We start from the raw sequence: 27,927 nt of genomic DNA on the forward strand, positions 1-27,927 counted from the left end.
GGATGGGGGGCTGTAGCAGTATGGAGGATGGGGGGGCTGTAGCAGTATGGAGGATGGGGGGCTGTAGCAGTATGGAGGATGGGGGGGCTGTAGCAGTATGGAGGATGGGGGGGCTGTAGCAGTATGGAGGATGGGGGGGGCTGTAGCAGTGTGGAGGATGGGGGGGCTGTAGCAGTGTGGAGGATGGGGGGGCTGTAGCAGTGTGGAGGATGGGGGGGCTGTAGCAGTATGGAGGATGGGGGGGCTGTAGCAGTATGGAGGATGGGGGGGCTGTAGCAGTGTGGAGGATGGGGGGCTGTAGCAGTGTGGAGGATGGGGGGGCTGTAGCAGTGTGGAGGATGGGGGGCTGTAGCAGTATGGAGGATGGGGGGCTGTAGCAGTGTGGAGGATGGGGGGGCTGTAGCAGTGAGGAGGATGGGGGGGCTGTAGCAGTGTGGAGGATGGGGGGCTGTGGGAGGATGGGGGGCTGTAGCAGTGTGGAAGATGGGGGGGGGGTGCGGCATCCTCCACACTGCTACAGCCCCTCATCCTCCACACTGCTACAGCCCCCCATCCTCCCACAGCCCCCCATCCTCCACACTCCTGCAGCCCCCCCCCCCCCCCCAATAAATAAATAAGCCCTACCCTGAAAATAAGCCCTAGTGTGTTTTTTGGGACTAAAATTTATATAAGACCCGGGCTTATTTTCGGAGAAACACGGTAACTGCTAACTGATCGTGGTAAACGGCTACGGGTCATAGGGGAGAGGGAGCCCCGGAGGATGCGTGTAGCTGTGCGGTGGTGCTCAATCCCAACAGAAAAGTCCAAGACATCCAATAATGCAATGAGAAAGGCAGGAGGCACCCACCCAGCTTCAATGAAAAATTAAACATTTATTGCTGGAATACTGACCACAGAGGTCATTTTTGCAGCACCACGAACCCCGGAATTGTTTTTTCCCCATTTTACCTCCTTCAAATAAATTTCTCTCAATGCATTAAATGGTAGTTTCACTGAGATGTTTTAAGATTTATAAAAGCTTATTTATTTTAAACATTTTTGTCAGTTTTAAATTTGAAAAGGTTTGTTTACATTTCTTAATGTTTAATTATTCAGTAAGAAAAAAAAAGTTTTAATACCCCTTTAAAGAGAACCTGTCATGATCTTGTTAGATTTTATAATCCTCCCAGGTCACTGCCCCCATCATGATAAACCACCCCCGGCCTTTATTTTTATTATTTCTTAGTTTTCTACCTTGATATTGTTCTGTATTTTCTGCTCATTCTCAGTCAGATTCCCAGACTGGAAAGGGGAGATCATCTATGATTGGCTAAGAGCTCATAGAAATCTCTTTGCACTTTGCAATTTGGAATTCCTATCAATGTAAATTAGGGAATGCTGCCAGGATATGCCATCTATTAAAGGGGTACTCCACTGGAAAAAAAATGTTTTAATCAACTGCCACCAGAATGTTAAACAGATTTGTAAATTACTTCTATTTAAAAACCTAATCCTTCCAGTACTTATCAGCTGCTCTATGTTCCACAGGAAATTCTTTTATTTTTGAATTTCTTTTCTGTCTGACCACAGTGCTCTCTGCTGACACCTCTGTCCATTTTTTGGAAATGTCCATAATAGGAGCAAATCCCCATAGCATACCTATCCTGCTCTGGACAGTTCCTGACATGGACAGAGGTGTCAGCAGAGAGCACTGTGGTCAGACAGAAAGGAAATTCAAAAAGAAAAGAACTTCCTGTAGAGCATATAGCAGCTGATCGGTTCCACAAGGATTAAGATTTTTAAATAGAAGTAATTTACAAATCTCTTTAACTTTCTGGTGCCAATTGGATAAAAAATTTTTTTCCAATGGAGTACCCCTTTATGGCCATTACTACACAGGGCCAATTATTGCCTGTGTAAAAGACCCAGAGATCAGACCCTTAGTGAATGTGGGGTCTAAACTTTGAAACCACCCAGTGAAAAATTGGGGCCACTTTGCTTTAGCAGCAGTGCAGCCTATTTGATCGAATGATCACTTCAGATCCCAGAGATAGGATCCTCATTGATATTATAGTAGTATGCCTTAACAAGTATTCAGAGCAAAAAGCTTGTATTGACATTTTTTTTAAGGCACTAGCAGATTAATTAAAGGGGTGCTCCTTAGATAAATAAGTTTTCAAATCAGAAGGTGCCAGAAAGTTATACAGATTTGTAAATTTACTTCTATTTAAAAATCTTAACCCTTCCAGTACTTAGCTGCTGTATGCTCCACAGGAAGTTGTTAAGTTCTTTCCAGTCTGATCACAGTGCTCTCTGCTGCCACCTCTGTCAGAGTCAGGAGCTGTCCAGAGTCGGAGAGGCTCACTACTGGACAGTTCCTGACACGGACAGAGGTGGCAGCAGTGAGCACTGTGGTCAGACTGAAAAGAACTACACAATTTCCACTGGAGCATACAGCAGCTGATAAGTACTGGAAGGATTAAGATTTTAAAATAGAAGTAATTTACAAATCTGTGTAAATTTCTGGCACCAGTTGAATTGAACACTTTTTTCCCCCTCCAGAATACTCCTTTAATAGGGTCCAAGTGTTGTGCCCTTCCCCAGGGGAGAGACCAGTGCACCGATATCTTCCCATTATATTACACAATGGCAAGTATATTGTAAAGCCTAATAAAATTTCTCGGAAGCCTCTCGATAGATTGAGTACTTCGTCCCCCTTTTCTGTTCTAGATATTGTAAAGCCTACCTCACTTTATTGTGTAACAAAACGAAACCGTTTGTGTCTTTTGGATTGGGATGAAACCACATGCGCGCTCAATCCCTACAAAGACACAATTAATCCCAAGAGTTCCAACACGGAGGAACAACAATGTTACCACAGTGCGACCATGTTTGTTTTACATGGTGGCAGCTGTGGGTTCCTGGCTTGTTATTTTCGCTGTCAGTACAATGCTTTTCTGCTATTACGACTGTAGGGATTTGGGTTTATAGAATTGTAGGACACCGATATGTGCCAAAATAAAGTTTGTTTTCATTTTTATTTATTTATTTTTTCTTTCAGCGTAAATTTCTGTTAACCTGTTACATCAGAAGGCGACGCCTCATTAACACAATGTAACTGGGGAGCTTTTTTCTCCCCGTCCCAGCGTTACGGTGCGAATTACATCACGCACCTTTACAACATACTGTACGTATAGGACTATAATAGTTTTAGATGCATGACACGTATGTTGCATGTAACCGTTAATATACCTTACTATTTTTCTATTCCTATTTTTATTGGCATGCTCTCCCTCAATGTGTGCCGGTCACGTCTATTCTACGTGTAAAATGCATGCGATTTGACACAGACATCAGCGCAATTTCTTTTTCCAATTAGCCTTCTTCAAAACCCCCAATGTTTTACCGTGACAGATGGAAGGACTATACATAGAGCTGCCGTGCTTGCAGTTGTCATTCTCAAAAGCGCAAATGAAAACACAGGCTCATGTTACCTGGAGAGAACAGATTTCTCAGTATTTACACGACGCCGAGATTCCTTGTTACACTGGACGCCCATTGAAATGGCCAAATAAAAAAAAAAACCTTAGTGTCAGTCCCCGGTCTGCGTCTGCACACATAGCTCAGGGAAGAAAATGTCACATGGAAAGAATGGGGCCTGTTGGATGGACAGGCGACTCGCTACACAGTGTGTCATTGACACCGTAACCATGTTAAATACACAATTATTAAGACAAACTTCCTTGAAAAATACGTCTGTCGCGTTAAATCGTTAATTAGATTAATACAAAGACAGTCTTGTTGGGATCAGTCGCCACGCTAGCGCAGAGTTCTCCAAACAGGAAACAAAGGGTGCAAGTTCTGTCTGGTGTAACGTCAAGTTCCACATCAACAGAGAAAAAGAGAGAGTATGGAGAGAGGCCAATGTGTCTAATTTTACCAGGGTCCTCTCCATCCCTACACGGAGGATCGTTATGGGACAGCCCGGGCGTAAACTGGTTAATCACGACGCACAACAGGATGCAGACGGAGAACCTTTTGAGATGTTTTTGGCTCGTACAGTAGCTGCAGTCATCAGGCAACACTTATAGATCCAGCCAAGCACGTGGCTGTAAATCATGTCTGCCGGGGTACAAGCGAGGCCCTTGTGCCAGACTGTCTTCCGATAGGTCGCGCAAATGGACGCATTAGGAAAAAAAATGTTGCCTATATTTCACGGGCATGAAAAGATGACTAGAGTAATTTTGTTTATTGGAAAAAAAAGCACACTAATGTTAATTTCATCTTGCAATATTGGATTAAAGCTTGAAGGCAGTGTTTCCCATCCTGGGCACCTCCAGCTGTTGCATAACTACAACTCCTAGCATGCCCGGACAGCCGAAGGCTGTCCGGGCGTGCTGGGAGTTGTAGTTTTGCATCAGCCGGAGGCACACTGGTTGGGAAGCGATTCTTTAAGGAATAAAAAAAAAACACACTGAAGCATGCAAACTTAGTGCAAGAACCTAGTTTCCAATGCTTGGCCAATTTAATCAGTTAGTGTCCTATAGTATCCTCCTATGGGCCGTAAAGGCAATAGTGTGAGCAGAAGACTGAATACTCAGTGGGACAGGTAACACTCACCCCCCCCACCCCCCTTCTCCTCCCCTAGTACCTCGGATTAACTCTTCTTGGCGTCTCCAGTCTTTCAACAGTTTTACATTATTATGCGGATGCTCTTGCTCATTGCTCAGCTAAATATGGCAGTAAAGATTTGTTAGGTTACGAAATTGCGATTTGCTATACGAAGCCTATTTGCGCTAAATTGCCTTTGCTCTGTGTATAGGATAATTCATTGGTGGCAAACAAAGACATACCGATGGGTTCATTTGGAATTAAGATTGTGAGCCCCAGTGGGAACAAGGAACATTTTGAATGGCGACTATACTGTGGTATAAGTTGGCAATATCTAGAGATATCTAAGATACCTTATATGGGCGCTGTCAGAATCAAAAACTTTGTACTTTTGTACATCTTGGCAACACAAAATACAAAGTGTTATCCCTTTTTATAGGCTTATAAAAAAAAGACCACTAGGGGTCCCCATACCATCCAGAACATAATCCTGTCCGGCTGCAGCATCATCTTTGTCCCAGCTCAAGCGCAGACTGGCATAAAGTCCAGGAAGTGAGGGCGGGACTAGCACTCCTCGGTGCTCACTCCTGTCCTATCAGACTGCAGCATGAAAACAGTGAGGAGGGGGTTACAGAGCAGCTTGCAGTAATTGGATGAAGAGACCCAGCACAGCAGACTCAGGGAGGAAGTGAATGAATGGTGAATGAGGGCGGGCTCACAGCTTGCTTAGGACATGCCCCTTCCTGAATAGTGGACGTCAGAATGAGTGAGCAGCAGAACAGACTTCTTCACTCCATAGAATTATGCACTGAAAGGATTGGATTTGAGTAATAGCTAGGGAGAGAAGCGAGTACTGCCACACACTTAACCCTGCTGTAACTCACCATTGCAGCAAGTTTTAGGACTGAGACACAGTGCAATCTACACTTTTGACATGGTAGTGTTAGCAAATTTATGGTTTGGATCAAACCTCTAATACTATCACTGGAAAAGAAGAAGCTGATCCGGTGCGGTGCCCCTGCACAGCCGCACCCTCAGCCACATGGCCGCTGTGGAACAAGCAAAATCACTAAGTCTATGGACTGTACACCATTCATTAAAGGGGTACTAGACATCTTGATAAGATATGTGATCACGGGGGTCCCGCCGCTGGGGACTTCTGCGATCTCCGCGCTGCACCCAGCGTTCGTTTAGAGCATCGGGTTCAGCGCCGGAGGCTTGTGATGTCACGGGCGCGCCCCGCTCGTGATGTCACGGTCACACCCCCTCAATGCAAGTCTATGGGAGTCCCATACACTTGCATTGAGGGGACATGGCCGTGACGTCACGAACAGGGCGTGACAGTGACGTCACAAGCCTCTGCCCCGCATCGCCAGTCATCCGGCACGGAGCGAAGTTTGCTTTGTGCAATAGATGTCTGGGGTGCCGCAGCCAAGATCGCAGGGGTCCCCAGTGATAAGGGGATAGGATAGGGGATAAGATGTCTAAGGGTGGAGTACCCCGCTGCCCGTTCGTTTTAGCAACAACAACAGCAGGTCCCCACCAATTAAAGCTTCTAATGTGTCACCATAAAGCTTTACCAGTGCTGGCCTGTATTATACATCATTGTGTTCCTGCAATTTGCACTCTCATTATTGTGGGGTGATTTTATTTTATATGCTCATTTATAGCTCAAATATTAAATATATATATATATATATACACACACACGCACACATAATATATAAATAATTATTTAAAATAACTGCCATACTTTAACGCCATACCATCAAGCAGACTGCACAGCTACACTCCTTCCCCCGCTATCAGTTTAAGTTTAGTTTTATTAATCATTACATAATCTCAGTTATTTTGACTAATTTACATTTTGGTGCCAAAAAAAAAAAAAAAAAAAAGTTCTATTTCTTCCGTCTATTTAAAAGTTTCTTGACTGGGACGCTCTCTCTCATCTCAATGTTATCTTTCTCTGCCTCCGGGACCGAGTGTGTCTCTCTCATGTCTGCTAACAGTCCCTGGCATGTTCTTGGCGCAGTTGACATAAACAGAAGGCTATATTTAAATGGAAAAATTAACAGCTTGAAACAGTAAAAATATAAACCTTCCCACAGAAGGATGCACAACTACTCTATAGAATTTTATATACACCATAAATTAGAGCTTAGAAAGGAATACTGCGCCACTCATTTGTAGAGAGGAGAGGAGGGGGGGGGGAATCTTAGATTTATCGCCAGGGAGTATTAAAATGTCTGAAACCGCTTACATACACCATCCCAGCGTGAGCTTGCCAGGGGACAGGGAAAATTGTAATTGCTGCTTTAAAACCTAAAAGAAAAGCTGGAACCAAAGTATTTTAAAAGCTTCTCAAACGGCTGTAAAAACTTTCCACAGACTTAAAGCGGCAACAAAAATAAGAGACTTGATGGTCTCCACAGGGGCACAGACACAATGAAGACAGGCTCATATTTTGTTGTAAGATATGTTCCACTGATGGGGAGAGACAGAGACAGAATGGCCGGCATCAAGGATAGTTATATTTCCCTAAGGTACCAGTCATATGGGAACACCAGGTTTCAGGAAGCAAGTTTCTCATTCAGGGATAGCTGGGTGAGATATCGGGAAATCCAGAAAGAGTTAAAATCCCTGACGAGACTGTTAGTCCTGTTATTGGGTCTGGATTTTTACGGGATGAAAAGTGGGTTTGGTAGTGCGGCCTTTCATTCTCTTCCTGGGCCACTCCAGGTTTTCAGACTGGCCCAGATCAGCACAGGTGCTGAAGACAGCCCATCACTGGGATTCAAAAATACGTTAGAGTCAATCTGCAGGGGAGGCTGTGAGGAACCTGTGAGTTTGAAGCCTCAAAATGGGACAATATATTTTATTAGTCACAAGTTGACTGTTGTGTTGGGTGGTATAGACAGAGAAGATGACCCTAAACAGTGGACGCCCTTCCCCTTGTCTAAACCAGGCAAGTCCCTTAAAGGGTTTATCTGGCATGAAACAAACATACCACTCCCTTCAGTCTGTGTATGGTATTACAGCTCAGGTCCATTAAAGTAAATGGTGCCAAGTTGTAATACCACACGCAACTTGAGGCCAGGTGTGGTGCTGTTTTTTTTCTTATACCAGTTAACCCATTTAGCAGTAGTTCTCAGATGTCATTTTTCTGTACATTGTTTCATCAGAAGTATCCAGTGAGTAAGCAAAGGGCCAAAAAAAAAAAAAGCTGCCAAATCTAAAAGAGCCCCCTAGACCAGTGTTTTCCAACCAGGGTGCCTCCAGCTGTTGCAAAACTACAACTCCCAGCATGTCCAGACAGCCGAAGGCTGTCCGGGCATACTGGGAGTTGTAGTTTTGCAACAGCTGGAGGCACCCAGGTTGGGAAACACTGCCCTAGACCTTCCTCCTCATGGTTTACATTGGTTCTTATTTCTTGTGTTAGACTTTTCTCCTTTTTTTCCCCCCACTTTTACACCAAGTGATGGAATTAACCCTTTCCGGCCCCCCTGTCATCACAAGAGTTTGGTTTCTCATGTCTCTGCTGTCACGTAATTGAGAGTGAAAGGTATATACATTCAGGTGATGCCAGAACAGAAGCTTCTAATTTATTGATACAAGACACAGGAGATGAGGTTTAAGGTCGCGGGGGCTTGTTGTCTGCTCCAAAGATTCTCTTCTCCTGTTCTCAGAGATGCTCTGCGCACTGGAACAAGGAAGGGATCACCCGCATTACTTTTGGTGACCAGGAATGGCGCACGAACATGTAGAGGCTAATGCCCGCTTAGTATGAATGTACAGGTAACCTACACACCCCATAGAGCTTACATTATTTGTTTTTTTAAATACTAACGCACATGACTGTGTATAACCCTGGATGATATGAAGCTATACTAGGTTGGAGCTGCCTTGTAAGTCAATGTCCGACCTATAAAAGAGCCTTAAAACAAGTCTAGGGATTATAAGACAAACCAGAGTCTCCTGCAAGATGAAGAGAATAGGCAATTATACAAGTATCTGTGCATGTACTCCTATTGCAGTTCAGCTTTAATAGGGATGAGCTTCAGTAGCTACCACAGCCTATAGATGTGGTGACAAAAACCTCTTAAAAGGGCCCCTTCATTTATTATTAGACAGGTGGGGAGGTGGCGCCTCTGCAGCAGCACACCTCCTCCCCGAAGCAGCACTCCTTCTCTATGCAGCAGCACGCCTTCTCCCCGAAGCAACACGCCTTCTCTATGCAGCAGCACGCCTCCTCCCCGAAGCAGCACGCCTTCTCTATGCAGCAACACGCCTCCTCCCCGAAGCAGCACTCCTTCTCTATGCAGCAACACGCCTCCTCCCCGAAGCAACACGCCTTCTCTATGCAGCAGCACGCCTTCTCCCCGAAGCAGCACTCCTTCTCTATGCAGCAGCACGCCTCCTCCCCGAAGCAGCACGCCTTCTCTATGCAGCAGCACGCCTCCTCCCCGAAGCAGCACGCCTTCTCTATGCAGCAGCACGCCTCCTCCCCGAAGCAGCACGCCTTCTCTATGCAGCAGCACGCCTCCTCCCCGAAGCAGCACGCCTTCTCTATGCAGCAGCACCCCTCCTCCCCGAAGCAGCACACCTTCTCTATGCAGCAGCACGCCTCCTCCCCGAAGCAGCACGCCTTCTCTATGCAGCAGCACGCCTCCTCCCTGAAGCAGCACGCCTTCTCTATGCAGCAGCACGCCTCCTCCCAGAAGCAGCACGCCTTCTCTATGCAGCAGCACGCCTCCTCCCCGAAGCAACACGCCTTCTCTATGCAGCAGCACCCCTCCTCCCCGAAGCAGCACGCCTTCTCTATGCAGCAGCACCCCTTCTCCCCAAAGCAGCACGCCCTTGCTATGCAGCAGCACACCTCCTCCCTGTTGGAGCACACCTCCTCCCTGCGGCAGCACATCTCCTGCCTGCAGCAACATGCCTCCTCCCCACAGCAGCACCCCTTCTCTATGCAACAGCATGCCTCCTCCCTGCAGCAGCACACCTCCTACCCACAGCAACATGCCTCCTCCCCACAGTAGCACCCCTTCTCTATGCAACAGCAGGTCCCCCTCCCTGCAGCAGCACACCTCCTCCCTGCAGCAGCACACCTCTTACCCACAGCAACATGCCTCCTCCCAACAGCAGCACCCCTTCTCTATGCAACAGCATGCCTCCTCCCTGCAGCAACATGCCTCCTCCCTGCCATAGATTTTTTTTTTTTTTTAATCAACTGGTGCCAGAAAGTTAAACAGATTTGTAAATTACTTCTATTTAAAAATATTAATCCTTACAGTACTTATCAGCTCAGCTGCTATATGCTCCACATGAAGTTCTTTTATTTTTGAATTTGCTCTCTGCTGACATCTCTGTCCATTTTAGGAACTGTCCAGAGCAGGAGAGGTTTGCAATGGGGATTTTCTTCTACTCTGGACAGTTCCTGTCATGGACAGAGGTGTCAGCAGAGAGCACTGTGGTCAGACAGAAAGGAAATTCAAAAATAAAATAACTTCCTGTGGAGCATACAGCAGCTGATAAGTACTGGAAGGATTAAGATTTTTAAATAGAAGTAATTTGCAAATCTGTTTAACTTTCTGACACCAGCTGATTTAAATAAATAAATTAAAAGTTTCCAGTGAAGTTCCCCTTTAATTAGTAGTCTCCAAACTGTTGATCTCCAGATGTTGCAAAAACTACAACTCCCAGCTAGTTTTGCAACATCTGGAGGACCACAGTTTGAAGACCACTATGCTAGATATATATCCCATACGTAGGAGTCTGATATAAGTCTTCTCCTGCTATATACCCAAATTCCAAAACAAAAAAAGTAAACTTTACTCACATTCCCACTGCCCCCCACCCCCCCTCGCTCATAAATATTTAACCTCTCCTTGGCTTGGGCTATGCAGAGGCAGTGTGGTTCACACACAATGCCAGGCGGAGGCTGCCGGGTTCATTAAGGAGTTGTGTATCTCATTTTCCACGTGAAAAATTGTGCTACATTTTATCCACTTGGCTTTGTAGCTTTAAATGTAACTCATGTTGATGTTTTTTTTTTTTTTTTTACTTTCTCCCTGTTTCACTCCGACTCAGTTAATTTATGTGCATTTGAGTTAATTCCAAGCCATCTGTCCAGAATTCTTTGAGCTTCATTGCTCTGTCAATTTGCATTATTTAGAAACAAATGGGGAAAAAAAGTAAAAAAAATAAATAAAAATAAAGCATAAATATTTAATTCTCCTGGACAGGATGTCAACCTCCATTTTTTTCTCCCCACTTAACCAAAACAGCCCCCCCCCCCCCCCTATTTGTTTCCTGCGTTATCCCTGGTATTTTCTTGGATCGATCTATTTGGTAGCGCTGGCTAGATTATGTTCTACATGATAAAAATACAAACACACATGGTAACAATATGCCGTTTCGCTTGAAGAGCCGAATATCTGGAGACTTTCCCAACCACTATTTAAATACGATTAGGTAGTCATTAAAAAGAACTGGATGCTACAAATGGACGCATTCCGTATTGACTCCACTCATGTTACCCACCGGCGGCCAGTGATGGAAAATAACTACAGCGTGCCGCCATCAAAGTGTCAGACAATGAATTTTGATACATATGAAGCCAAAGATGTCACTTGGTTTAACACTGCCTTACTGTACCACCGCAATGCTAAGTTGTATTTAGAAGAAACAACCTGTGTATGTTATTAGCCATACTGCGCAGATCTTCCATAATTAGCTCTGTAGCTGTGCTGTCCCGTCAAACTCTTTAAATGCAGAGCCCTTGTCCCTGCTCGCCCCTCCTCTCCTGTCTGCTTGGAACCAGACCAGTGATATGAAGAGGGAGAGTTCATATTACTGTTCATTAGATTTTAAGGCAGCAGAAAGCCATTACATTTTAAGGCAGCAGCAAGCCATTCTCAGATAAGGCAGCAGTGAGCTTGATCTGACTGAGACTACTGTGACTGAGAAAATCTTCCTGCTGATCTAATAAGTAGTAATAATAGCTTCCCCTCTTTAAATCACTGGTCTCGTCTTGAGAGAACAGGTACTCTGAGCGTGACATCACAGCTACAAGCGAGGGAGCAAAGCTGATCTAGAGAGATCTGTGCACTATGGCTGATAACTTTACATTAGTAAGTTGCTTTATTATAGTTTTTGACACCATTTACAGGATGTTTCTTTCACTGGACAACCCCTAAAAGCCACTATTTTGCACGACCTCCCTTTAAAGGGGTAGTCCAGTGGTGAAAAACGTATCCCCTATCCTAAGGATAGGGGATAAGTTTGAGATCGCAGGGGGTCCGACCGCTGGGGCCCTCTGCGATCTCTCTGTACGGGGGCCAGGCTCTCCGGCCAGATAGCAGGTGTCGACCCCCGCACGAAGCGACGGCTGACACGCCCCCTCAATACATCGCTATGGCAGAGCCGGAGATCGCCGAAGGCAGCACTGTTCACCACTTGTTCACTACTGGACTACTCCTTTAACTCTGTGCCTTGGATAATAGAATTACACGTGTAATTGCAATCCAGTCAACACAATGGGTGGGGAACAAGTCATTTGCACCCCTTTGCACTCAACTCCTTGAATTTGCACTGTTTCCAATGCTTTTTTATGTTTGTTTGTTTTTTTTTGTGCCGTGTGGATTTCATCATCCACTGAGTGGGGTGACATTGTGCAAAAATTTAGCAATTTTTTTTTCCCCCACAAATCCATTGATCCTTAAACTACTCCCCCCCCCCCCCCCCCCTTTTCTTTTTTTTTTTTTTTCATATGCCACACCCCTTTGTAGAACAAGGCAGAAAGTGTCTGAAACACACATGCTGTCTATTTAACTTTAAAAAAAAAAAAAACTGCCCTGCCATTTTGCACTCCACAAGATGGAAATGTTGTGGTGGTCTTTCTCTAAAATAGTAGTTTTGTTTTGCCGTTGTTTTCCTTTGGCATTTCTTGTGATAAATTCATCATGTAACTCAAGAATTTTTTTTATTAAAGAATTTATTTAAGGAAAAATTAATTAATTTATATAAGGGGAAAAAAAAAAAGCATACCAGTATAAGTGCCAATGCTAAACCTACATGGTGTTTTTTGTGCCTCCTATAAACTTCTATGAAAGAAAAATAAGAAGATTTATTGAAGAAAAAAAAAAACCTTCAACATCCTGCAATATTACAAATCTGCCACTGAGCAAAAAAAAAAAAAGAAAAAAAAGGCCCAGAGTATTGTAAAAATAGCAAGTGCATTTGGCATAATTTCCTATTTACTTTCAGATATTTAGCTGTGCAGCAAATGTGACACTTTTTTGGCCATTTTTTATGGAAAACCTGGCCTAAATGGGGTACTCCGCACCTAGACATCTTATCCCCTATCCAAAGGATAGGGGATATCCCATAGACTTGCATTGAGGGGGTGTGGCGTGATATCACGAGCCTCTGGCGCCGCATCGCTAGTTATTCGGCACGAAGCGCAGTTCGCTCCATGCACTGGATGTCTGGGGTGCCGCAGCAGAGATCACTTGGGTCCAAGCAGCGGAGTACCCCTTTTAGGCCAGGTTTTCCAGGAAAAATGGCCAACAAAGTGCCACATTTGCTGCACAGCTAATTATCTGAAAGTAAATAGGAAATTATGCCAAATGCACTTGCTATTTTTACAATCTTCTGGGCCTTTTGTTTTCTTCTTTTTTTTCTAAACAAACGCCGGGTGCTGAAGGGAGATCACAGGGGGTCCCAGCGATGGGACCCCCGCGATCAGACATCGTATCCCCTATGCTTTGGATAGGGGATAAGATGTCTAGGGGTGGAGACATCTTATCTTTTGCTTTTCCATTGGTGCAGGCTTCAGACTAAGTTTCCTTTTGGTTTTTAATGGGCAAAAGCACCCCCCCCCCCCCCAAAAAAAAAAAACACTTCAAATGCTGCACAGTGTTTTTTTGGTGACAAAAACACTGCAGCCAGATGTAAGCCAAAAGTTAATAGCGATTCATGAAACGCAAAACCTGCATAGTGTTTTTACTCATTTTTCTGCTGTTTTGGACTCAGTGGCAGTTTTTCAAAATTGCAGCAAGCTGAGACTATGTTTTTTTTATTTTTTATTTTTTTTGGGACAATATTAGTGTTTCTCTCCTATAAAAGTCTATGGGAGCAAAAGCATTGGTGGTTTTCCCCATTTTTTCAGTAGAAATCCTTGAGTCACATGGTGAAAGAATCACATGACTTGTCATAATAATAAAAAATAAAAATTAAATAAAAAAAGCACCACAAAAAGTGCTTGTTGGGAGTGCAAAATAACAGGAAAGTTTTTTGTGGCTTTTTGAAAAAAAATCAACTGAAAACTTGGCCTTACTGACGTGCCCGTAAGAAGGTTAAAATAGATGACGTGGACGATGCAGAACCCCTTGGGACCAATAGGTGCCCTCCCCCTTTGTGCTTTTGATGGCAGGGATGTTGCAGACCTGTGTGTATTATATCTGCTGCACTGTGTACATAGCTTATTTTATTCTCTACAGTTGCTGTTTGGTAACATGGCAGCAGCAAGTTCATCTCGGGACACTATGTGACTATAGATAGTAGGGGGCAGCACGTGGAATCCTCTGTGTGACTAGGACTGGTAAACATTTCATTTGTGACCATATCCCATATACACAGTTAAATGAGTGGTCTCCTGTGGTTGACATGGTGCCAAGCTGGAGAAGACAGGGCAAGGAAAGTTACAAGAGAGCGGGCCTGGGAGACAAGATGCCACAGATAGCCAAGACTATGACCGGGCCTACAGAGAGGGCTGTGGTGATGGAGAAGCCATGACCAGGTCGGGGAGATTACTATGCAATTGCCAACTGTGACGGTAAAAAGCAGCGATGGGGACCAGTGACTATTGGCATGCTGCCACTGAGCCCAAAAATGCAGAAAAATGCCACAGATGAGTGAACGCTAAAGGATAAAAAATAAGAATAAAAAAAACAAGTGGGTTTGGCGTTTCATAAATGTCTATTGGCTATCAGCTTACATCTACATCTTCAGCTTTCCAACAAAAAACACTGAGTATTTCTGGTCTTTTTCAGGTGGAAATGTAGTCTAAGGGTCTATTTACATGGCAGAGTTTCCGCTTGCGGAATTCCCCCTCAAATTAAAGCCCATAGATTTCCTACTCCCATTCACACTTCTAAATTTCCGCTTGCGAAGTACCGCAAGTGGAAATTCTACCGTGTGAATAAACCCCAAATATCACCAAATATTTCAATTGTCGCCTCTTACACCGGTGTGCAAAATCTCATCCCCCAGCACATAACCCTTCTACATCTTTGACCACACCTAATAAAATAAATAAATTAAGAAATAAATGTTCCATGTGCGAAAAAGCTGAGAAAATCCATCCAACCCCCACATATATGTAGCATGCCGTTACTCCAAGTCTACTGCAAAACACAGACTGCAACAATTATTATTCCCGCGCCGGCCTATTCCCTAATGCAGCTGGCTTCTCCATGGTGCCGCACTGTTAATAACTCCGTGACCCGTATCCGTGTTCTGTAAATAACATACACAAGAAAACACCTACAGACCTCGCCCCAAGGCTCGCGCTGGAGCACTATTAAAACTAATACCTGAATTATGGCTTTACTTGTGTCAACATTGGATGACAATAAATTCAGCCACAGAGTGCCCGGCGAGCCATGTTCTCAGGAGCGCTCAGGCATTTCTGTTTATAGAACACCGAATAATGTTTGACTAATAAAGTAAAAAGAACTCTCACTGTAAACCCAGCAAGCTGTAAAATATGTTTCATGGCGTTCGTGGCACCCTATTAACGTTAAAAGCTAGCCCGTAACATTAATCACGGTTTACGCCGCACTTTGTTCCATGACACTTTCCAGAAATAGAAGGCTCTGCGGTTCACTCTTTGTTTCTCTGTATCAAACAGGCAGAGAAACATGAAGACAAGCAGAATTAAAAGGATTAGCCATCAAAATATAGAGGGATTTCCATTTCGTGTCCCTGTTAGCCCTGGGTACACTGTCATTTTCCAGTGGATGAGCGAGCGGCGCGTGCGGTTCTGTCTAGTTGCGCAGATGTCATCGTTAACAGATGGATGCTTCTTAACCCCTTTGTAAAAAAACAAAACAAAAAAACACAATTGGTCCTGTCCCTATACCAACCCAATTGTCTTTAAAGCAATATTTATCAAAGCTTTGTAAAAAATAAATAAATATATAATTAGTTTTTCAAAAGCATTCACACAATGTTTTTGCAAAAATGAGCTGATTGAGTCACTATCTGACCCCTTCCGGCTCATTCTAATAAATGGGGTGCTGCGCGGCGGGGATATGGCAGTGGCGGGTTTTTAAAATTCTCCCCCCGGATCCAGCTGCAAAACTAGGTGTGAATGAGCTCTAAGTGCACAGATGCATGTCTGACATTTTGTCACCTTTGGTGCTTATTTAAATGGGCACTGTCACCAACTTTATTTTTTGATATGTTGTAGTACTTATGTACTACAACATATCTCTAATATACTTTTATTATTTTTTTTTTCATTAAAAAGGTTTAATTTACATTTAAAAACTGGCCACTGAAAAAGGACTGATTTTGGAGATGCAATCAGTCCTTTTTCAGTTAGGCTGCACTCGCTCTCTGCCTGTCAATCAGACAGGTGGGAGCGAGCGCATTGGCTCCCCGGCCACTGGCTGGGAGGCCACTCCTCCCGCACATCGCCGCCTCGTTGCCGCCGCTGTCCCTGCACGCCCGCTGCCGGACTCTGCAGTAACTGCAAGTGCAATGAGGGAGCGGGGTATGCGCGGCGGGGGGGGGGGAGGAGGAAACGGGCTAGTGCCGTAGCAGGGGGGGGGAACGGGCTAGCAAAAAAAAAAATAGGATGGTGGGAGCTACGAGTAGTGCAGTGAAACAGAAGTTATCCCCTATCCAAAGGAAAGGGGATAAGTTATAGATGGGGGGGGGGTCCAACCGCGATTTCCTGAACGGGGCCCCGTAGTCGGAAGCGGCAGTTCTGACGCATGCAGGAAGCCACCGATACGTCCCCCAATGTATGGGAGATACCTGTCAATTTAGGGGAAAAATAAATGATGAGGAGATCGAGCAGGGACAGAGACACGTGGCCACGCGCTCCTCCTGGACAGCTCCATAGACTAGTATTTCCCAACCATGGCGCCTCCAGATGTTGCAAAACTACAACTCCCAGAAATACCCAGACAGCAGAAGTCAATACGCCAAGCCCACTTTGTGTTTTTTCTACTGCCATTTTTTTTTGTTTTATTACTCATCTTTAGTGTTTTTCAACTGTTTTGGGCTCATTGGCAGTTTTTGTTTTTTTTTTGCAAAAAGTCTATGGGAGAAAATGTCCCCTCCCATAGACTTGCATTGAGGGGGCAGGCGTGACGTCATGAGGGGGCGGGGCTATGACGTCACGAGCTCCCGGCGCCGGTTTGTTCCAAACGCTGAGCAGCGGAGTACCCATTTAATAGGATTCTACTGCAAGCAAAATTATTATGTGCGAAATTCCTGTAGTGTGGAAGGGCCCTTAGACTAGGTTTACATTGCGTCAGGGCTTCACCAGATGCATCCATCAGCATCCCGACAAAAAAAGAATGACGACATACTGTATTTTTCGCCCTATAGGACGCACCTGCGTATAAGACGCACCCAATTTATAGGGTCAAAATCTAAAAAAATTAAGATTCTGAACCCAACAGTGGTCTTCAACCTGCGGACCTCCAGATGTTGCAAAACTACAACTCCCAGCATGCCCGGACAGCCAACGGCTGTCCGGGCATGCTGGGAGTTGTAGTTTTGCAACATCTGGAGGTCCACAGATTGAAGACCACTGGATAGGAGGTAATACTCACGTGTCCCCGCAGCTCTGGACCCGTCACCGCTGCCCTGGATGTCGCTCCATCGCTGTCGCCGTGTCCCCGTTGCTCCGGAACGTCTCTGCTGCCAGCCGGGTATCCTCGCACGTGCGCGACGACTAGATGACGAGGAAGGAGAGCGCCGGCCATGCAGGGGATCCCGGCATGGAGCAGACACCGAGGAGGCAGGTAAGGTCCCTCCCAGTGTCCTGTAAGCACTAACCCGGCTATTCAGTCGGACTGTTCGGGACCGCCGCGGTGAACAGCCCGACTGAACAGCCGGGTTAGTGTCACTTTCCCTTCAGACGCGGCGGTCAGCTTTGATCGCCCAGTCTGAAGGGTTAATACAGGGCATCACCGCGATCGGTGATGTCCTGTATTAGCCGCGGGTCCCGGCCGTTGATGGCCGCAGGGACCGCCGCGATAGGGGTGTATTCGCCGTATAAGACGCACCAACTTTTCCCCCCAGTTTTGGGGAAGAAAAAGTGCGTCTTATACGGCCAAAACTACGGTATACTGTAACAAAGGCCAGTGGATGCTATTTGGCTCGCCGGGTTACTGTTACACCAGGCATGCTAGGAGTTATAATTTTGCGACAGCTGGAGGGCCACAGTTTGGAGACCACTGTTCTTCGAGGAGCCATTACCTCCTTTCAGCTATTCTCCTGCAGTTCTTCCTCCTGTCTGACTAATGAAGCCATGAAATAACTAATTACAGGTCATTTGTTTTAAACAGGATACAAATTCCAATAACCATTAGGAAGTCTGATGCCGGGGTGGTAGGAACAGACTTCGCCGTCTCTCCACTGCTTTAAGTGATTTCATTCTTATCAGCGAAATCATTAAGACCAGAGATCCATTGAAGAGTGGCTGCGTCTTAGTGACAAATTAAAGATCCAATAGTTTTTAAGCTCTTGTTCTCATTATCAACTTTCTAGAAGTTAAATGAGCTCGAACACTTCATGTACTTTGTGCTGCGAGGCTACTTACCGTATACCTTCACAGCGTGTTTACGGCAGACATTGTTTAGGCTCTGTACACATCACATTGTCTGCCTTTGTTGGATCAGAGTCTGATGTATACCTGCAACGGGAGGCCGCGGCGTATGCTATTATATAGTATAGTGTCCTGCATGACTACAACTCCCAGCATGCCCTGAGAGCTGAATGTGTTTTGTATACAGTGTGATAAGTCAGTTGTCAGTAGTAAAAACATATATATGGGGGGGATTTGTCGAAACTTGTGCAGAGGAAATGCTGACCGGTTGTCCATGATAACCAATCAGGGCGCTTCTTTCATTTTTAGAAATTAAAGGGGTTCTCCAGGAAGAAACTTTTTTTTTATATATCAACTGGAACAGATTTGTAAATTACTTCTATTAAAAAAAAACTTAATCCTTTCAGTACTTATAAGCTTCTGAAGTTAAGGTTATTCTTTTCTGTCTTTTCTCTCTGATGACACATGTCTCGGGAACCGCCCAGTTTAGAAGAGGTTTGCTATGGGGATTTGCTTCTAAACTGGGCGGTTCCCCAGACACGTGTCATCAGAGAGCACTTAGACAGAAAAGAGCAGAAGCTCATAAGTACTGAAACTTTCAGTGCTTATGAGCTTCTGTTCTTTTCTGTCTAAGTGCTCTCTGATGACACGTGTCTCGGGAACCACCCAGTTTAGAAGCAAATCCCCATAGCAAACCTCTTCTAAACTGGGTGGTTCCCGAGACATGTGTCATCAGAGAGCACTTAGACAGAAAAGAACAGAAGCTCATAAGTACTGAAAGTAGAGATGAGCGAACTTACAGTAAATTCGATTCGTCACAAACTTCTCGGCTCGGCAGTTGATGACTTTTCCTGCATAAATTAGTTCAGCTTTCAGGTGCTCCCGTGGGCTGGAAAAGGTGGATACAGTCCTAGGAGACTCTTTCCTAGGACTGTATCCACCTTTTCCAGCCCACCGGAAAGCTGAACTAATTTATGCAGGAAAAGTCAGCAACCGCCGAGCTGAGAAGTTTGTGACGAATCGAATTTACTGTAAGTTCGCTCATCTCTAACTGAAAGGATTAAGATTTTTTAATAGAAGTAATTTACAAATCTGTTTCACTTTCTGGAGTCAGTTGATTTATAAAAAAAAAGTTTTTTTCCTGGATAACCCCTTTAAAGAAGCAATCTGGTTGCTATGGGCAACTGGTCAACTTTTCCTCTGCACAGGTTTTGATAAATCTTCTCAATACTGTTCAGTACATGTGTTTTTTTTTTTTTTAAGTAAAATAATATACTACAATATACATAAAAAAAAAGGAAACAAAACCTAAGGCTACATTCACACTATGGAATCTCTGCCGGGAGATATTCTGGGCAGAAATTCCCTCTTCAGTGGTCTCCTCCGAAATCCATTGGTGCTAGGACCTTGTGGACCTGCGCTGTCACCATTGACGCCATTGCAGTCCGCACCGAATTCGGATAAAAGAATGAAGGTGAAATTGGCGGGTCCAGAGTCAGGAAATTCCGCAGTATGGATAGGTCAATAGAAAAACATTTTTTCACCCAAGTTCTACAAGAAATAAAAAAAATGCTTTTACTAAAAAACACTATTATGGGGGGGGGGGGGGGGAATACTACAAAAATTGCATCTTGGAAGTGAAAAAAGAGCCCCATTGTTTGCAATGGGATTCTGCTACGGAATTCAGTAAAATATAAGAATAGTCTTTTATTTTGACGGAATGCGGAAAGCAGAATTTCCGTGCCGAAATGCCTACCACAGAAATGTTGCTGTCTGAACGGGACTGCGGGAATGCAAAAATGCAAATCAAATCAATTTGCATTCAAATACGGTGGAATTCTGCATGGAAATTCCGCCGTGTGAACATACCCTAAGGATAAAAAGCAATGCTAAGGACGAAAAAGGAGGCACCGTTCAACGTACTGAGATTAATGAGTCACACACCTGGGAGGTTATTCATGTGAAGTCAGCGCTACTTAATCAAATCATGGGGTGGTAGGAGTGGTGCGCGGATAAAGAAAAAACATGAATGAATACAGCAGTAAATAGTAGAGATAAATCCTGCACTCACCGCGTCCACCGCTTATAGAAGAAGAGGCTTCATGGAGGGAGTAAGACTAATATCGGGGGCTCAGAGGAAACGACCGGTGGTTTCGTGCTAATGAGCACTTCTTCCGGCCTCCTTGAGGCCGGAAGAAGTGCTCATTAGCACGAAACCACCCATATCAGTCTTACTCCCTCCATGAAGCCTCTTCTTCTATAAGCGGTGGACGCGGTGAGTGCAGAATTTATCTCTACTATTTACTGCTGTACCCTAAGCATAGGTTTCCACACAGGTTTTTTTCATTTTTTTTTTTTTTTTTTTGCCACATGCAGTTTTTGAGTCAGAAGTGGATCCAGTAGGAAGGAGAAGTATAGGTCTTTCTTTTATATTTCCCATTCCTTTTGAATACACTTCTAGCTTTGGCTCAAGAACTGCAGAGGCAGTTTTAAAAAAAAAAAGCCACATAAAAACCTGTGTATTGTGCTTTGGGTTCCTCTTCTATGTCCCGGATCCAGCGGGACATTCCCATTTTTGGAGTCACGTCCCGCCGTCCCGGAACGGCCCCCTTATGTCCCCCTCAGGGCCAATCCTAACAGAGTCCTCCTGTTCACAGCAGTAATAGTGTGCGCAGGAGGACTTGTCACCCAGAAGGCTGCAAACAACCTCCTAACTGGCCTGCAACATCGTCCTGTCAGTGAGAGAGAGGCGGGGGCGGACTGACAGGTCGGGGACTTGGGCAGTGCACGCGGGCCTGGACCTGAGGGGGGCCTTGAGTGGGGAGGGAAGGGTTAATTTACATAACAAATAAATAAATAACAATCAATAAAAAACTAAGCAGCACTGATACCTTCAGCCCGCAGCTACTCGAGATGGACATGAACACTCCATATAGGATAACCAGCCGTTTCCCGTAGCGGTGGTGCTAGGACAATGTAGACCGCAATCAATAATAGAAAAACCAAAGGGACGAACAGGCAGCCGGCACTCACCGCATAGAACCTGGTTAATCAGCTCCCATCTCGAGCTGTTCCTCCGGCAGGAACTTCAGAACAGCGTGGGGCGCTCAGAGGCGACTGCCGGCGGTTTCACGCATATGAATGCTCTTCATCTGGCCTCGTTAGCATTAGCAAAACTACAACTCCCAGCTTGTCCTCCCTGACAGTAGCGGGACACAAGCTGACAGTGGGAGGATTTTTCCTCCAGCTCTGAGCCCTGCACTCACAGCTGTCAATCAAGGAAGTGTGTCCATGACATAGGTGATGACGCCTGGACACAGCAGTATGAAATACTGAAAATTTTCTAATGAAAGCAATTGCAAAACCTATTGGTTATACATGCTTTACAACATAACAAAAGTTTTTGTATCTGACAGTGCCCATTTAAAGAGGTACTCCACTGCCCCAGGGTCCGGAACATTTAGTTCCGAATGCTGGGTACGGGCCGCGGGGGTTGTGACGTCACACCATGCCCCCACAATGCAAGTCTATGGGAGGGGGCATGAAAGGGGTAAAAGGAGAAAAAGCCCCCCAAAATTTGTTAAGCAATTTCTCCCGAGTACAGAAATACCCCATATGTGGCCCTAAACTGTTGCCTTGAAATACGACAGGGCTCCGAAGTGAAAGAGCGCCATGCCCATATAAGGCCTAAATGAGGGATTTGCATAGGGACGGACCCGGATGCAAGAATTACATTTGCCTCCGATACCAAAATTAGCCTACGGCAGTGTTTCCCAAACAGGGTGCCTCCAGCTGTTGCAAAACTCCCAGCATGTCTGGACAGTCAATGACTGTCCGGCAATACTGGGAATTGTTGTTTTGCAACAGCTGGAGGCTCGGTTTTGGAAACGGTGACGTACCAGAAGTTTTTCATTTTTATTGGGGGGGGGGGGGTGTAACTGTGTAGGGGTATGTGTAGATGTTGTGTTTTTTTACTTTTTATTTTGTGTAGGTGTAGTGTAATGTTTTTAGGGTACATTCACATGGGCGGGGGTTTACAGCCAGTTTCCCGCTGGGAGTTTGTGCTGCAGCGGAAAATTTGCTGCATCTCAAACTTGCAGCGAGAAACTCACTGTAAACCCCTGCCCATGTGAATGCACCCTGTACATTCACATGGGGTGGGAGCAAACCTCCAGCTGTTGCAAAACGACAACTCCAAGCATGCCCTTTGGCGGTCCGTGCATGCTGGGGGTTGTAGTTATACAACAGCTGGAGGCACACTGGTTCCAAACACTGAGAGTTTGTGCTTAACTCAGTGTTTCACAACCAGAGTGCCTCCAGCTGTTGCAAAACTACAACTCCCAGCATGTTCGTTCTATCAGTGCATGCTGGGAGTTGTAGTTTGCAACAGCTGGAGGGACACTGGTTGCGAAACACTGATTTAGGTAACAAACTCAGTGTTTGTTTTGTGCCTTCAGCTGTTGCAAAAGCTACAACTCTCAGCATGCACAGCCAAAGGGCATGCTGGGACTCTTGTAGTTATGCAACAGCTGGAGGCTCACTACTGCAACTCCCAGCATGCCCTTTGGCTGTCCCTGCATGCTGGGGTTTTTAGTTATACAACAGCTAGAGGCACAAAAATGTGCTTCCAGCTGTTGCATAACTACAACAACCAGCATGCACAAACTACCAAAGGGCATGCTGGGAGTTGTAGTTGTGCCTTCTGCTGTTGCATAACAACAACTCCCAGCATGCCCTTTTGTGCATGCTGGGAGTTGTTGCTAAGCAACAGCAGGAGGCCTACCTTAACGCCTGCTGTTGTTCTCTGAGGATCCAGCTGCCGCCGCCGACTCCGCTCCTGGGGCCCCGATCCCGCCGATGCCGGAGATCGGTGGGCCCCAGTCTCAGGTGAGGACTCCCGGCACCCGCTCTCACCCTTCGGAACAGGGTCAGAGCGGGTGCCATTACACCCCCACAGCAGTTCGTCGGCCAGTAACGAATCAGGATGATCGTGAGGTGGCACCAGTGCCACCTTAAGACGGCACCTATCATCATCCTTTTGTTTCCGGGTCACCGGGGACCTGATTGACGTCAAAGCCCATCCCCCTCAATGCAAGTCTATGGGAGGGGGCGTGATGGCTGTGATGCCCCCTCCCATAGACTTGCATTGAGGGGGTGGGGCATGACATCATGAGGGGGCGGGGCTATGACATCACAAGCTCCCGACGCCGGCTCCAGCATTTGGAAGTTTGTTCCAAACGCTGAGCAGCGGAGTACCCCTTTAAGCATGTATCAGGTGTAAAAATAATTACTGGATAATGCACAAATCTCGAAAATATAGCAACAAATGAAAAATAGAAAGGGTGCTCAATAATGAAAAAGAAGTTCTTTCCTGATATTCATGACAAAAGGCGCACGAGTACCCAGGGTGAACTGCCAATGGGCTTCTCTATCAGCCAATTAGTTACATATATCCTAAAGCCTGACAGACAAAAGCCCCTACATTGAAAAATCTTTTTTTCCCAAGCTTGATTAGGCTGCATTCACACCACGTTTTTGCACTACAGTTCCCGTATACCTGTTCAACGTGAAAACCTTACGGAACCGTATTAAAAACCGTATGCATTGACTCTCCACTGAAAACTGTATGCCAAGCAATGCATCCGGTTGCATCCTTTTTACGTTTTATACGGTTTTGTCTGGTTTTTTTCCCGTACCCAAAGCCGTAGCCTACCACGGTTTTTGGTCCGAGTTAAAAACCGTATTAAACTGTAGGCGTTTTTTTTTAACATGGAGTCAATGGGAACCGTACAGAACCGTATGTGTGTACGGTTCCACCTGGGTTTTACCATACAGTTTTTGACTTTGCATAGTTTTTTTCTTGGCATTTCAATCAAACAAGTTTGATCAATGGAGTGAAAAGTTAAAAACGTATAAAAAAATTTTCTTAAAAAACGGATGCAACCGGACATCATTTTTTAAAACGTATACGCTTTTTAAACGTATACAGGTTAAAATTTGTACACACATTTTGATTCAGTTTAGTCAGGTTTTGAGGAATCCGTTTTTCATCAAAAACCTGATTCGGGGACTGTATTGCAAAAATGTGTCGAGAATGCAACCTTAGTGAGTCTCAACCAAGTGCAGGAAATTGGTTGGCCCAAAGGGGCTTTTATAAATGCGGACACAAAGTTTGTCGCACGTGCAATTATGTACAACCTACACGTGAATTTGAAAATGCTGAGGGAAGTAAAAAATATCAGATAAAGGAGTATATCAATTGTAACTATAATAATGTGATATATACAACTGAACACCTTAAAGGGGTACTCCGCTGCTCAGCGTTTGGAACAAACTGTTCTGAACGCTGGAGACGGCGCCGGGACCTCGTGACGTCATAGCCTCGCCCCTCATGATGTCAGGTCCCGCCCCCTCAATGCAAGTCTATGGGAGGGGGCATAACGGCTGAGCAGCGGAGGACTCCTTTAAATTCAGTGTCAGAAAAGGCTGTATAAGAAGAAAATTGGCTGATAGAGGAGCCTATTGGCAGTTCACCCTGGGTACTCGTGCGCCTTTTGAGATTATCCAGTAATTATTTTCACACCTGATACATGCATAAAGTGAACATTGAGTGTTTTCAAGGTTTTTTTGATCTTATAAATGTCTTTTTAAATGAACACCACTACCCTTGTAATCATGGTTATCTCTTAAGGTAAGATAGCTCACAGGGAAATTAACCAAATTATCCCTCACCTGTGAAAATTTGGATAGAAGCTTCTACCTGAGAGATCCATGATGTCACCGATGAAGAGCGCGCATGCACTTGAAACGCGTATGACGGTGGAGTGATCGTTTTTACTGTGTGAAGTCTATTTGATACAGAAGCAAATAAAGCTGCAAGTTGTTGTTCAAGTGCTGCATCACCCTTTCTTTCTTGTGCTGGTTAGCACCTTGCCGGGTGCAGGTCCGTGCACTACCATTTGGGTGGTGAGCTGAACATCACTATTTCACATATAGGCAATACATGCGCCACTGATTACATTTTAAGAGGCAATTCACTGGAAAACATTTTTTATTTTAAACCAACTAGTGCCAGAAAGTTATTATGATAATATGATAATATCTTAATCCATCCAGGATTTATCAGCTATTATATACACAGGAAGTTCTTTTCTTTTTGAGTTTTCCTTTCTGTCTGATTACAGTGCTCTCTGCTGACACCTCTGTCCATTTTAGGAACTGTCCAGAGTACAAGCAAAACCCCATAGCAAACCCCCATAGCAAACCTCTCCTGCTCTGGACAATTCCTAAAATGGACAGAGGTGTCAGCAGAGAGCACTGTGGTCAGACAGAAAGGAAATTCAAAAAGAAAAGAACTTACTGTAGAGTATACAACAGCTGATAAGTCCTGGATGGATTAAGATTTTTAAATAGAAGTAAATTACCAATCTGTTTGTAACATTCTGGCACCAGTTGGTTTAAAAAAAAAATTTTTTTTCCAGTGGAGTACCCCTTTAAGCACTTAAGCTTTAGGTCATGTTCACACAACATAATGTACAAGAGGAATCCGGAAAAAAAAAATTTTGTTGGAAAATCCATTGCTGACGTGTCATATTGTTTTTAATCGGATTCTGCTGCACAGTACACATGGCAGAATTTCCATGGAAATTTTAATTTTGAACCGAGCCTAAGGATGAATAGATTAGATTGAGTAAAATAAGCGCCATCTTCATCAGAAGGCCTAAAATTGGTCAATAATGACATTCTTCAGAGTCTGACAGCCTTTCAATGTAATGAGGTGACGGAAGGTTAAGGGTCTATTACCTGGAGGTGAAAAAAGTGTCCAACACGCTATAAGTTAAGTGCCCGATAACATCTCTAAAAATTATTTAAATTATCCCTGCAAAATATGTAAAGAGCTTAATGCAAATGCACAGACATCCATAGGTATCGGCAAAGCAAGAATTAGATTTACTGCACAACAGCTGGAGGTGCACAGTTTGGAGACCTAGACTTTAAAACATTGTTTTTCAGCAGAACAGTGTATTTAAGGAGAAGAGTATGATGATTTTGTAGGCGACCACAAACAGAGTAGTGTTGAGCGGCATAGGCCATATTCGAATTCGCGAATATTCGCGAATATATGGACGAATATTCGTCATATTCGCGAATATTCGCATATTCGTAATATTCTCGTTTTATTTTCGCATATGCGGATATTCGCGTGTGCGAAAATTAACATATGCGAAAATTTGCATTTACAACAAATTAACATATGCGAAAATTCGTATATGCGAAAATTGGCATATGCAAATCTTCGCATATGCGAAAATTCGCACGCCAGTCTCACACAGTAGTATTGAGCCTTCTTACACCACATAAGCTGGAAGCGGAGAGGGATGATCACTGTGATGTGTACTGTGAAAAAAAACAAACAAAAAAAAAGAATATTCGTAATTACAAATATATAGCGCTATATTCGCGAATATTCGCGAATTCGCGAATATGCGATATTCGAGAATAAAATTTGAATTGCGAATATTCGCGAGCAACACTAAAACAGAGCCATACAGTGAATGCAAAATGGTCCCACAGAGGTTCAGAGTAACATGAAGCAATATTTATAAAGAAAAATGATTATAGGACACAACATATCACAGACGCCAGGTTGAGAATGTCACCCTGGTGCTTAGGTTTTTCTAAGGTTTGCATCATGGGTCGGATGACGGAGTATGGTGCGGCCTCTGGAGCGCAATGTCCTTAATTTAAAGGGGTATTCTGCTGCTCAGCGTTTGGAACACTGTTCCGAATGCTGGATCCGGCGCCGGGAGCTCATAACGTCATAACACCGCCCCCTTATGAGGACACACCCCGCCCCCCCAATGCAAGTCTATTTGAGAGGGCGTGACGGCTGTCACGCCCTCTCCCATAGACTTGCATTGAGGGGGTAGGGCGTAACATCATGAGGAGGCGGCGCTAAGACGTCACGAGCTCCCAGCGCCTGCTCCAGTATTTGGAACAGTTTGTTCCAAACGCTGGGCAGCGGAGTGCCTCTTTAACCGTTTAAATGACGCATTTAAAGGAGTTCTGCAGCAAAAGACAACTTATCCCCTATAGGGGATAAGTGTCTGATCACGGGGGTCCGACCGCTTTGCAGCGGCTCTCCCGTGCAGGAGGCGTGTCGGCCGCAGCATGCTGCTGCGGCCAACACGCCCACTCCATCCATCTTTATGGGAGAGGGAGCCCTCCCATACAGCTGAATTGGGGGTGGGGGGGGGGGGGTCGTGTCTGGGTCCCTGTACGAGAGATCCTAGCAGTCGGACCCCCCGCGATCAGAAACTTATTCTGCGGATATGGGATAAGTTGTCTATCGCTGCAAAACTCCTTTAAACTCTATAGGAGAGCACACCTAGTGGTTCACCTGGCAAATCGGCACCCGTGGGTTGTAGTGGTAATTGCGTGGTACAGATTGGTTTTCAAGGCCTTCCTTGGTGCCTGCTTTGGCT

At 44.9% G+C, this 27,927-nt stretch overlaps 1 protein-coding gene across 6 annotated transcripts in view; it reads right to left on the bottom strand.

Annotated features, from left to right (window-relative positions):
* PKNOX2 (PBX/knotted 1 homeobox 2) overlaps positions 1–27,927 on the bottom strand; it is a 430,049-nt gene that overhangs the window by 357,000 nt on the left and 45,122 nt on the right. The window lies entirely within an intron of this gene.

The sequence above is a fragment of the Hyla sarda genome, chromosome 10, assembly GCF_029499605.1.
Source record: "Hyla sarda isolate aHylSar1 chromosome 10, aHylSar1.hap1, whole genome shotgun sequence".
Taxonomy (NCBI): domain Eukaryota; kingdom Metazoa; phylum Chordata; class Amphibia; order Anura; family Hylidae; genus Hyla; species Hyla sarda.